Below are 13272 nucleotides of genomic sequence, written 5' to 3' on the forward strand. Positions count from 1 at the left end.
ACTATCTAATCATGGCATGGGGTTGTTCACTATCTAATCATGGCATGGGGTTGTTCACTATCTAATCCTTGCATGGGGTTGTTCACTATCTAATCATGGGGTTGTTCACTATCTAATCATGGGGTTGTTCACTATCTAATCATGACATGGGGTTGTTCACTATCTAATCATGGGGTTGTTCACTATCTAATCATGGCATGGGGTTGTTCACTATCTAATCATGGGGTTGTTGACTATCTAATCATGCAATGGGGTTGTTCACTATCTAATCATGGGGTTGTTCTCTATCTAATCATGGCATGGTGTTGTTCACTATCTAATCATGGCATGGGGTTGTTCACTCTCTAATCATGGGGTTGTTCACTATCTAATCATGACATGGGGTTGTTCACTATCTAATCATGGGGTTGTTCACTATCTAATCATGGGGTTGTTCACTATCTAATCATGGGGTTGTTCACTATCTAATCATGACATGGGGTTGTTCACTATCTAATCATGGGGTTGTTCACTATCTAATCATGACATGGGGTTGTTCACTATCTAATCATGACATGGGGTTGTTCACTATCTAATCATGGGGTTGTTCACTATCTAATCATGGGGTTGTTCACTATCTAATCATGGGGTTGTTCACTATCTAATCATGACATGGGGTTGTTCACTATCTAATCATGGGGTTGTTCACTATCTAATCATGACATGGGGTTGTTCACTATCTAATCATGGGGTTGTTCACAATCTAATCACATCATGGGGTTGTTCACTATCTAATCATGGGGTTGTTCACTATCTAATCATGACATGGGGTTGTTCACTATCTAATCACGGCATGAGGTTGTTCACTATCTAATCATGGCATGGGGTTGTTCACTATCTAATTAGGGGGTTGTTCACTATCTAATCATGGGGTTTTTCACTATCTAATCATGTGGTTGTTCACTATCTAATCATGGGGTTGTTCACTATCTAATCATGACATGGGGTTGTTCACTATCTAATCATGGCATGGGTTTGTTCACTATCTAATCATGGGGTTGTTCACTATCTAATCATGACATGGGGTTGTTCACTATCTAATCATGGGGTTGTTCACTATCTAATCACGGCATGAGGTTGTTCACTATCTAATCATGGCATGGTGTTGTTCACTATCTAATCATGGGGTTGTTCACTATCTAATTAGGGGGTTGTTCACTATCTAATCATGACATGGGGTTGTTCACTATCTAATCATGGGGTTGTTCACTATCTAATTAGGGGGTTGTTCACTATCTAATCATGACATGGGGTTGTTCACTATCTAATCATGGGGTTGTTCACTATCTAATCACGGCATGAGGTTGTTCACTATCTAATCATGGCATGGTGTTGTTCACTATCTAATGATGACATGGGGTTGTTCACTATCTAATCATGGCATGGGTTTGTTCACTATCTAATCATGGGGTTGTTCACTATCTAATCATGACATGGGTTTGTTCACTATCTAATCATGGGGTTGTTCACTATCTAATCATGAGGTTGTTCATTATCTAATCATGGGGTTGTTCACTATCTAATCATGACATGGGTTTGTTCACTATCTAATCATGGGGTTGTTCACTATCTAATCATGGGGTTGTTCACTATCTAATCATGGGGTTGTTCACTATCTAATCATGAGGTTGTTCATTATCTAATCATGGGGTTGTTCACTATCTAATCATGGCATGGGGTTGTTCACTATCTAATTAGGGGGTTGTTCACTATCTAATCATGGCATGGTGTTGTTCACTATCTAATCATGGCATGGGGTTGTTCACTATCTAATTAGGGGGTTGTTCACTATCTAATCATGGCATGGGGTTGTTCACTATCTAATTAGGGGGTTGTTCACTATCTAATCATGGCATGGGGTTGTTCACTATCTAATCATGGCATGGTGTTGTTCACTATCTAATCATGGCATGGTGTTGTTCACTATCTAATCATGGCATGGTGTTGTTCACTATCTAATCATGGCATGGTGTTGTTCACTATCTAATCATGGCATGGTGTTGTTCACTATCTAATCATGGCATGGTGTTGTTCACTATCTAATCATGGCATGGTGTTGTTCACTATCTAATCATGGCATGGTGTTGTTCACTATCTAATCATGGCATGGTGTTGTTCACTATCTAATTAGGGGGTTGTTCACTATCTAATTAGGGGGTTGTTCACTATCTAATCATGGCATGGTGTTGTTCACTATCTAATTAGGGGGTTGTTCACTATCTAATTAGGGGGTTGTTCACTATCTAATCATGGCATGGTGTTGTTCACTATCTAATCATGGCATGGTGTTGTTCACTATCTAATCATGGCATGGTGTTGTTCACTATCTAATCATGGCATGGTGTTGTTCACTATCTAATCATGGCATGGTGTTGTTCACTATCTAATCATGGCATGGGGTTGTTCACTATCTAATCATGGCATGGGGTTGTTCACTATCTAATCATGGCATGGGGTTGTTCACTATCTAATCATGGCATGGGGTTGTTCACTATCTAATTAGGGGGTTGTTCACTATCTAATCATGGCATGGTGTTGTTCACTATCTAATCATGGCATGGGGTTGTTCACTATCTAATTAGGGGGTTGTTCACTATCTAATCATGGGGTTTTTCACTATCTAATCATGGGGTTGTTCACTATCTAATCATGTGGTTGTTCACTATCTAATCAAGGGGTTGTTCACTATCTAATCATGGGGTTGTTCACTATCTAATCATGACATGGGGTTGTTCACTATCTAATCATGACATGGGGTTGTTCACTATCTAATCATGGGGTTGTTCACTATCTAATCATGGGGTTGTTCACTATCTAATCATGGGGTTGTTCACTATCTAATCATGACATGGGGTTGTTCACTATCTAATCATGGGGTTGTTCACTATCTAATCATGACATGGGGTTGTTCACTATCTAATCATGGGGTTGTTCACAATCTAATCACATCATGGGGTTGTTCACTATCTAATCATGGGGTTGTTCACTATCTAATCATGACATGGGGTTGTTCACTATCTAATCACGGCATGAGGTTGTTCACTATCTAATCATGGCATGGGGTTGTTCACTATCTAATTAGGGGGTTGTTCACTATCTAATCATGGGGTTTTTCACTATCTAATCATGTGGTTGTTCACTATCTAATCATGGGGTTGTTCACTATCTAATCATGACATGGGGTTGTTCACTATCTAATCATGGCATGGGTTTGTTCACTATCTAATCATGGGGTTGTTCACTATCTAATCATGACATGGGGTTGTTCACTATCTAATCATGGGGTTGTTCACTATCTAATCACGGCATGAGGTTGTTCACTATCTAATCATGGCATGGTGTTGTTCACTATCTAATCATGGGGTTGTTCACTATCTAATTAGGGGGTTGTTCACTATCTAATCATGACATGGGGTTGTTCACTATCTAATCATGGGGTTGTTCACTATCTAATTAGGGGGTTGTTCACTATCTAATCATGACATGGGGTTGTTCACTATCTAATCATGGGGTTGTTCACTATCTAATCACGGCATGAGGTTGTTCACTATCTAATCATGGCATGGTGTTGTTCACTATCTAATGATGACATGGGGTTGTTCACTATCTAATCATGGCATGGGTTTGTTCACTATCTAATCATGGGGTTGTTCACTATCTAATCATGACATGGGTTTGTTCACTATCTAATCATGGGGTTGTTCACTATCTAATCATGAGGTTGTTCATTATCTAATCATGGGGTTGTTCACTATCTAATCATGACATGGGTTTGTTCACTATCTAATCATGGGGTTGTTCACTATCTAATCATGGGGTTGTTCACTATCTAATCATGGGGTTGTTCACTATCTAATCATGAGGTTGTTCATTATCTAATCATGGGGTTGTTCACTATCTAATCATGGCATGGGGTTGTTCACTATCTAATTAGGGGGTTGTTCACTATCTAATCATGGCATGGTGTTGTTCACTATCTAATCATGGCATGGGGTTGTTCACTATCTAATTAGGGGGTTGTTCACTATCTAATCATGGCATGGGGTTGTTCACTATCTAATTAGGGGGTTGTTCACTATCTAATCATGGCATGGGGTTGTTCACTATCTAATCATGGCATGGTGTTGTTCACTATCTAATCATGGCATGGTGTTGTTCACTATCTAATCATGGCATGGTGTTGTTCACTATCTAATCATGGCATGGTGTTGTTCACTATCTAATCATGGCATGGTGTTGTTCACTATCTAATCATGGCATGGTGTTGTTCACTATCTAATCATGGCATGGTGTTGTTCACTATCTAATCATGGCATGGTGTTGTTCACTATCTAATCATGGCATGGTGTTGTTCACTATCTAATTAGGGGGTTGTTCACTATCTAATTAGGGGGTTGTTCACTATCTAATCATGGCATGGTGTTGTTCACTATCTAATTAGGGGGTTGTTCACTATCTAATTAGGGGGTTGTTCACTATCTAATCATGGCATGGTGTTGTTCACTATCTAATCATGGCATGGTGTTGTTCACTATCTAATCATGGCATGGTGTTGTTCACTATCTAATCATGGCATGGTGTTGTTCACTATCTAATCATGGCATGGTGTTGTTCACTATCTAATCATGGCATGGGGTTGTTCACTATCTAATCATGGCATGGGGTTGTTCACTATCTAATCATGGCATGGGGTTGTTCACTATCTAATCATGGCATGGGGTTGTTCACTATCTAATTAGGGGGTTGTTCACTATCTAATCATGGCATGGTGTTGTTCACTATCTAATCATGGCATGGGGTTGTTCACTATCTAATTAGGGGGTTGTTCACTATCTAATCATGGGGTTTTTCACTATCTAATCATGGGGTTGTTCACTATCTAATCATGTGGTTGTTCACTATCTAATCAAGGGGTTGTTCACTATCTAATCATGGCATGGGGTTGTTCACTATCTAATCATGACACGGGGTTGTTCACTATCTAATCATGGCATGGGTTTGTTCACTATCTAATCATGGGGTTGTTCACTATCTAATCATGACATGGGGTTGTTCACTATCTAATCATGGGGTTGTTCACTATCCAATCACGGCATGAGGTTGTTCACTATCTAATCATGGCATGGTGTTGTTCACTATCTAATCATGGCATGGGTTTGTTCACTATCTTATTAGGGGGTTGTTCACTATCTAATCATGGGGTTGTTCACTATCTAATCATGGGGTTGTTCACTATCTAATCATGGCATGGGGTTGTTCACTATCTAATCATGACATGGGGTTGTTCACTATCTAATCATGTGGTTGTTCACTATCTAATCATGGCATGGGGTTGTTCACTATCTAATCATGGCATGGGGTTGTTCACTATCTAATCATGGCATGGGGTTGTTCACTATCTAATCATGGGGTTGTTCACTATCTAATCATGGGGTTGTTCACTATCTAATCATGCCATGGGGTTGTTCACTATCTAATCATGGCATGGGGTTGTTCACTATCTAATCCTTGCATGGAGTTGTTCACTATCTAATCATGGCATGGGGTTGTTCACTATCTAATCATGTCATGGGGTTGTTCACTATCTAATCATGGCATGGGGTTGTTCACTATCTAATCATGGCATGGGGTTGTTCACTATCTAATCATGGGGTTGTTGACTATCTAATCATGCCATGGGGTTGTTCACTATCTAATCATGACATGGGGTTGTACACTATCTAATCATGGCACAGGGTTGTTCACTATCTAATCATGACATGGGGTTGTTCACTATCTAATCATGGGGTTGTTCACTATCTAATCATGACATGGGGTTGTTCATTATCTAATCATGACATCGGGTTGTTCACTATCTAATCATATCATGGGGTTCTTCACTATCTAATCATGGCATGGGGTTGTTCACTATCTAATCATGACATGGGGTTGTTCACTAATCATGGGGTTGTTCACTATCTAATCATGAGGTTGTTCACTATCTAATCATGGCTTGGGGTACTTCACTATCTAATCATGGCATGGAGTTGTTCACTATCTAATCATGGGGTTGTTCACTCTCTAATCATTACATGGGGTTGTTCACTATCTAATCATGGCATGGGGTTGTTCAGTATCTAATAATGGTATGGGGTTGTTCAATATCTAATCGTGGCATGGGGTTGTTCATTATCTAATCATGGGGTTGTTCACTATCTAATCATGGCATGGGGTTGTTCACAATCTAATCATGGCATGGGGTTGTTCACTATCTAATCATGGCATGGGGTTGTTCACAATCTAATCGTGGCATGGGGTTGTTCATTATCTAATCAAGGGGTTGTTCACTATCTAATCATGGCATGGGGTTGTTCACTATCTAATCATGGCATGGGGTTGTTCACAATCTAATCGTGGCATGGGGTTGTTCATTATCTAATCAAGGGGTTGTTCACTATCTAATCATGGCATGGTGTTGTTCACTATCTAATTAGGGGGTTGTTCACTATCTAATTAGGGGGTTGTTCACTATCTAATTAGGGGGTTGTTCACTATCTAATCATGGCATGGTGTTGTTCACTATCTAATTAGGGGGTTGTTCACTATCTAATTAGGGGGTTGTTCACTATCTAATCATGGCATGGTGTTGTTCACTATCTAATCATGGCATGGTGTTGTTCACTATCTAATCATGGCATGGTGTTGTTCACTATCTAATCATGGCATGGTGTTGTTCACTATCTAATCATGGCATGGTGTTGTTCACTATCTAATCATGGCATGGGGTTGTTCACTATCTAATTAGGGGGTTGTTCACTATCTAATCATGGCATGGTGTTGTTCACTATCTAATCATGGCATGGGGTTGTTCACTATCTAATTAGGGGGTTGTTCACTATCTAATCATGGGGTTTTTCACTATCTAATCATGGGGTTGTTCACTATCTAATCATGTGGTTGTTCACTATCTAATCAAGGGGTTGTTCACTATCTAATCATGGCATGGGGTTGTTCACTATCTAATCATGACATGGGGTTGTTCACTATCTAATCATGGCATGGGTTTGTTCACTATCTAATCATGGGGTTGTTCACTATCTAATCATGACATGGGGTTGTTCACTATCTAATCATGGGGTTGTTCACTATCCAATCACGGCATGAGGTTGTTCACTATCTAATCATGGCATGGTGTTGTTCACTATCTAATCATGGCATGGGGTTGTTCACTATCTAATTAGGGGGTTGTTCACTATCTAATCATGGGGTTGTTCACTATCTAATCATGGGGTTGTTCACTATCTAATCATGGCATGGGGTTGTTCACTATCTAATCATGACATGGGGTTGTTCACTATCTAATCATGTGGTTGTTCACTATCTAATCATGGCATGGGGTTGTTCACTATCTAATCATGGCATGGGGTTGTTCACTATCTAATCATGGGGTTGTTCACTATCTAATCATGACATGGGGTTGTTCACTATCTAATCATGGCATGGGGTTGTTCACTATCTAATCATGGGGTTGTTCACTATCTAATCATGGGGTTGTTCACTATCTAATCATGCCATGGGGTTGTTCACTATCTAATCATGGCATGGGGTTGTTCATTATCTAATCCTTGCATGGAGTTGTTCACTATCTAATCATGGGGTTGTTCACTATCTAATCATGACATGGGGTTGTTCACTATCTAATCATGACATGGGGTTGTTCACTATCTAATCATGGCATGGGGTTGTTCACTATCTAATCATGTCATGGGGTTGTTCACTATCTAATCATGGCATGGGGTTGTTCACTATCTAATCATGGCATGGGGTTGTTCACTATCTAATCATGGGGTTGTTGACTATCTAATCATGCCATGGGGTTGTTCACTATCTAATCATGACATGGGGTTGTTCACTATCTAATCATGGGGTTGTTCACTATCTAATCATGAGGTTGTTCACTATCTAATCATGGCTTGGGGTACTTCACTATCTAATCATGGCATGGAGTTGTTCACTATCTAATCATGGGGTTGTTCACTATCTAATCATGGGGTTGTTCCCTATCTAATCATGGGGTTGTTCACTATCTAATCATGGCACAGGGTTGTTCACTATCTAATCATGCCATGGGGTTGTTCACTATCTAATCATGACATGGGGTTGTTCACTATCTAATCATGTGGTTGTTCACTATCTAATCAAGGGGTTGTTCACTATCTAATCATGGCATGGGGTTGTTCACTATCTAATCATGACACGGGGTTGTTCACTATCTAATCATGGCATGGGTTTGTTCACTATCTAATCATGGGGTTGTTCACTATCTAATCATGACATGGGGTTGTTCACTATCTAATCATGGGGTTGTTCACTATCCAATCACGGCATGAGGTTGTTCACTATCTAATCATGGCATGGTGTTGTTCACTATCTAATCATGGCATGGGGTTGTTCACTATCTAATTAGGGGGTTGTTCACTATCTAATCATGGGGTTGTTCACTATCTAATCATGGGGTTGTTCACTATCTAATCATGGCATGGGGTTGTTCACTATCTAATCATGACATGGGGTTGTTCACTATCTAATCATGTGGTTGTTCACTATCTAATCATGGCATGGGGTTGTTCACTATCTAATCATGGCATGGGGTTGTTCACTATCTAATCATGGCATGGGGTTGTTCACTATCTAATCATGGGGTTGTTCACTATCTAATCATGGGGTTGTTCACTATCTAATCATGGCATGGGGTTGTTCACTATCTAATCATGTCATGGGGTTGTTCACTATCTAATCATGGCATGGGGTTGTTCACTATCTAATCATGGCATGGGGTTGTTCACTATCTAATCATGGGGTTGTTGACTATCTAATCATGCCATGGGGTTGTTCACTATCTAATCATGACATGGGGTTGTACACTATCTAATCATGGCACAGGGTTGTTCACTATCTAATCATGACATGGGGTTGTTCACTATCTAATCATGGGGTTGTTCACTATCTAATCATGACATGGGGTTGTTCATTATCTAATCATGACATCGGGTTGTTCACTATCTAATCATATCATGGGGTTCTTCACTATCTAATCATGGCATGGGGTTGTTCACTATCTAATCATGACATGGGGTTGTTCACTATCTAATCATGGGGTTGTTCACTATCTAATCATGAGGTTGTTCACTATCTAATCATGGCTTGGGGTACTTCACTATCTAATCATGGCATGGAGTTGTTCACTATCTAATCATGGGGTTGTTCACTCTCTAATCATTACATGGGGTTGTTCACTATCTAATCATGGCATGGGGTTGTTCAGTATCTAATAATGGTATGGGGTTGTTCAATATCTAATCGTGGCATGGGGTTGTTCATTATCTAATCATGGGGTTGTTCACTATCTAATCATGGCATGGGGTTGTTCACAATCTAATCATGGCATGGGGTTGTTCACTATCTAATCATGGCATGGGGTTGTTCACAATCTAATCGTGGCATGGGGTTGTTCATTATCTAATCAAGGGGTTGTTCACTATCTAATCATGGCATGGGGTTGTTCACTATCTAATCATGGCATGGGGTTGTTCACAATCTAATCGTGGCATGGGGTTGTTCATTATCTAATCAAGGGGTTGTTCACTATCTAATCATGGCATGGTGTTGTTCACTATCTAATTAGGGGGTTGTTCACTATCTAATTAGGGGGTTGTTCACTATCTAATTAGGGGGTTGTTCACTATCTAATCATGGCATGGTGTTGTTCACTATCTAATTAGGGGGTTGTTCACTATCTAATTAGGGGGTTGTTCACTATCTAATCATGGCATGGTGTTGTTCACTATCTAATCATGGCATGGTGTTGTTCACTATCCAATCATGGCATGGTGTTGTTCACTATCTAATCATGGCATGGTGTTGTTCACTATCTAATCATGGCATGGTGTTGTTCACTATCTAATCATGGCATGGGGTTGTTCACTATCTAATTAGGGGGTTGTTCACTATCTAATCATGGCATGGTGTTGTTCACTATCTAATCATGGCATGGGGTTGTTCACTATCTAATTAGGGGGTTGTTCACTATCTAATCATGGGGTTTTTCACTATCTAATCATGGGGTTGTTCACTATCTAATCATGTGGTTGTTCACTATCTAATCAAGGGGTTGTTCACTATCTAATCATGGCATGGGGTTGTTCACTATCTAATCATGACATGGGGTTGTTCACTATCTAATCATGGCATGGGTTTGTTCACTATCTAATCATGGGGTTGTTCACTATCTAATCATGACATGGGGTTGTTCACTATCTAATCATGGGGTTGTTCACTATCCAATCACGGCATGAGGTTGTTCACTATCTAATCATGGCATGGTGTTGTTCACTATCTAATCATGGCATGGGGTTGTTCACTATCTAATCATGTGGTTGTTCACTATCTAATCATGGCATGGGGTTGTTCACTATCTAATCATGGCATGGGGTTGTTCACAATCTAATCGTGGCATGGGGTTGTTCATTATCTAATCAAGGGGTTGTTCACTATCTAATCATGGCATGGGGTTGTTCACTATCTAATCATGGCATGGGGTTGTTCACAATCTAATCGTGGCATGGGGTTGTTCATTATCTAATCAAGGGGTTGTTCACTATCTAATCATGGCATGGTGTTGTTCACTATCTAATTAGGGGGTTGTTCACTATCTAATCATGGGGTTGTTCACTATCTAATCATGGGGTTGTTCACTATCTAATCATGGCATGGGGTTGTTCACTATCTAATCATGACATGGGGTTGTTCACTATCTAATCATGTGGTTGTTCACTATCAAATCATGGCATGGGGTTGTTCACTATCTAATCATGGCATGGGGTTGTTCACTATCTAATCATGGGGTTGTTCACTATCTAATCATGACATGGGGTTGTTCACTATCTAATCATGGCATGGGGTTGTTCACTATCTAATCATGGGGTTGTTCACTATCTAATCATGGGGTTGTTCACTATCTAATCATGCCATGGGGTTGTTCACTATCTAATCATGGCATGGGGTTGTTCAATATCTAATCCTTGCATGGAGTTGTTCACTATCTAATCATGGGGTTGTTCACTATCTAATCATGACATGGGGTTGTTCACTATCTAATCATGACATGGGGTTGTTCACTATCTAATCATGGCATGGGGTTGTTCACTATCTAATCATGTCATGGGGTTGTTCACTATCTAATCATGGCATGGGGTTGTTCACTATCTAATCATGGCATGGGGTTGTTCACTATCTAATCATGGGGTTGTTGACTATCTAATCATGCCATGGGGTTGTTCACTATCTAATCATGACATGGGGTTGTTCACTATCTAATCATGGGGTTGTTCACTATCTAATCATGAGGTTGTTCACTATCTAATCATGGCTTGGGGTACTTCACTATCTAATCATGGCATGGAGTTGTTCACTATCTAATCATGGGGTTGTTCACTCTCTAATCATTACATGGGGTTGTTCACTATCTAATCATGGCATGGGGTTGTTCAGTATCTAATAATGGTATGGGGTTGTTCAATATCTAATCGTGGCATGGGGTTGTTCATTATCTAATCATGGGGTTGTTCACTATCTAATCATGGCATGGGGTTGTTCACAATCTAATCATGGCATGGGGTTGTTCACTATCTAATCATGGCATGGGGTTGTTCACAATCTAATCGTGGCATGGGGTTGTTCATTATCTAATCAAGGGGTTGTTCACTATCTAATCATGGCATGGGGTTGTTCACAATCTAATCGTGGCATGGGGTTGTTCATTATCTAATCAAGGGGTTGTTCACTATCTAATTAGGGGGTTGTTCACTATCTAATCATGGGGTTGTTCACTATCTAATCATGGCATGGTGTTGTTCACTATCTAATCATGGCATGGGGTTGTTCACTATCTAATCATGGGGTTGTTCACTATCTAATCATGACATGGGGTTGTTCACTATCTAATCATGGCATGGGGTTGTTCACTATCTAATCATGGGGTTGTTCACTATCTAATCATGGGGTTGTTCACTATCTAATCATGACATGGGGTTGTTCACTATCTAATCATGGGGTTGTTCACTATCTAATCATGGCATGGTGTTGTTCACTATCTAATCATGGCATGGGGTTGTTCACTATCTAATCATGGGGTTGTTCACTATCTAATCATGACATGGGGTTGTTCACTATCTAATCATGGCATGGGGTTGTTCACTATCTAATCATGGCATGGGGTTGTTCACTATCTAATCATGGGGTTGTTCACTATCTAATCATGACATGGGGTTGTTCACTATCTAATCATGGGGTTGTTCACTATCTAATCACGGCATGAGGTTGTTCACTATCTAATCATGGCATGGGGTTGTTCACCATCTAATCATGACATGGTGTTGTTCACTATCTAATCATGGCATGGGGTTGTTCACTATCTAATTAGGGGGTTGTTCACTATCTAATCATGGGGTTGTTCACTATCTAATCATGGGGTTGTTCACTATCTAATCATGTGGTTGTTCACTATCTAATCAAGGGGTTGTTCACTATCTAATCATGGCATGGGGTTGTTCACTATCTAATCATGACATGGGGTTGTTCACTATCTAATCATGGCATGGGTTTGTTCACTATCTAATTAGGGGGTTGTTCACTATCTAATCATGGCATGGGGTTGTTCACTATCTAATTAGGGGGTTGTTCACTATCTAATCATGGTATGGGGTTGTTCAATATCTAATCGTGGCATGGGGTTGTTCATTATCTAATCATGGGGTTGTTCACTATCTAATCATGGCATGGGGTTGTTCACAATCTAATCATGGCATGGGGTTGTTCACTATCTAATCATGGCATGGGGTTGTTCACAATCTAATCGTGGCATGGGGTTGTTCATTATCTAATCAAGGGGTTGTTCACTATCTAATCATGGCATGGGGTTGTTCACAATCTAATCGTGGCATGGGGTTGTTCATTATCTAATCAAGGGGTTGTTCACTATCTAATTAGGGGGTTGTTCACTATCTAATCATGGGGTTGTTCACTATCTAATCATGGCATGGTGTTGTTCACTATCTAATCATGGCATGGGGTTGTTCACTATCTAATCATGGGGTTGTTCACTATCTAATTATGACATGGGGTTGTTCACTATCTAATCATGGCATGGGGTTGTTCACTATCTAATCATGGGGTTGTTCACTATCTAATCATGGG

The 13272-nt window shown here is 40.0% G+C and overlaps 5 protein-coding genes across 9 annotated transcripts in view; 1 reads left to right on the plus strand and 4 right to left on the minus strand.

Annotated features, from left to right (window-relative positions):
* The window catches only part of LOC110516333 (NLR family CARD domain-containing protein 3-like), a 369172-nt gene that overhangs the window by 228827 nt on the left and 127073 nt on the right, over nucleotides 1-13272 (minus strand). The gene's annotated exons all lie outside the window — the stretch shown is intronic.
* Nucleotides 1-13272, minus strand: part of LOC149979039 (NLR family CARD domain-containing protein 3-like) — a 316914-nt gene that overhangs the window by 176582 nt on the left and 127060 nt on the right. The window lies entirely within an intron of this gene.
* The window catches only part of LOC149979040 (NLR family CARD domain-containing protein 3-like), a 418685-nt gene that overhangs the window by 65550 nt on the left and 339863 nt on the right, over nucleotides 1-13272 (plus strand). The window lies entirely within an intron of this gene.
* Nucleotides 1-13272, minus strand: part of LOC118938464 (NLR family CARD domain-containing protein 3) — a 176433-nt gene that overhangs the window by 36133 nt on the left and 127028 nt on the right. The gene's annotated exons all lie outside the window — the stretch shown is intronic.
* Nucleotides 1-13272, minus strand: part of LOC110487472 (NLR family CARD domain-containing protein 3-like) — a 266553-nt gene that overhangs the window by 8179 nt on the left and 245102 nt on the right. The window lies entirely within an intron of this gene.

This window comes from Oncorhynchus mykiss, chromosome 13 (assembly GCF_057628025.1).
Source record: "Oncorhynchus mykiss isolate SJ-2025 chromosome 13, ASM5762802v1, whole genome shotgun sequence".
NCBI lineage: Eukaryota > Metazoa > Chordata > Actinopteri > Salmoniformes > Salmonidae > Oncorhynchus > Oncorhynchus mykiss.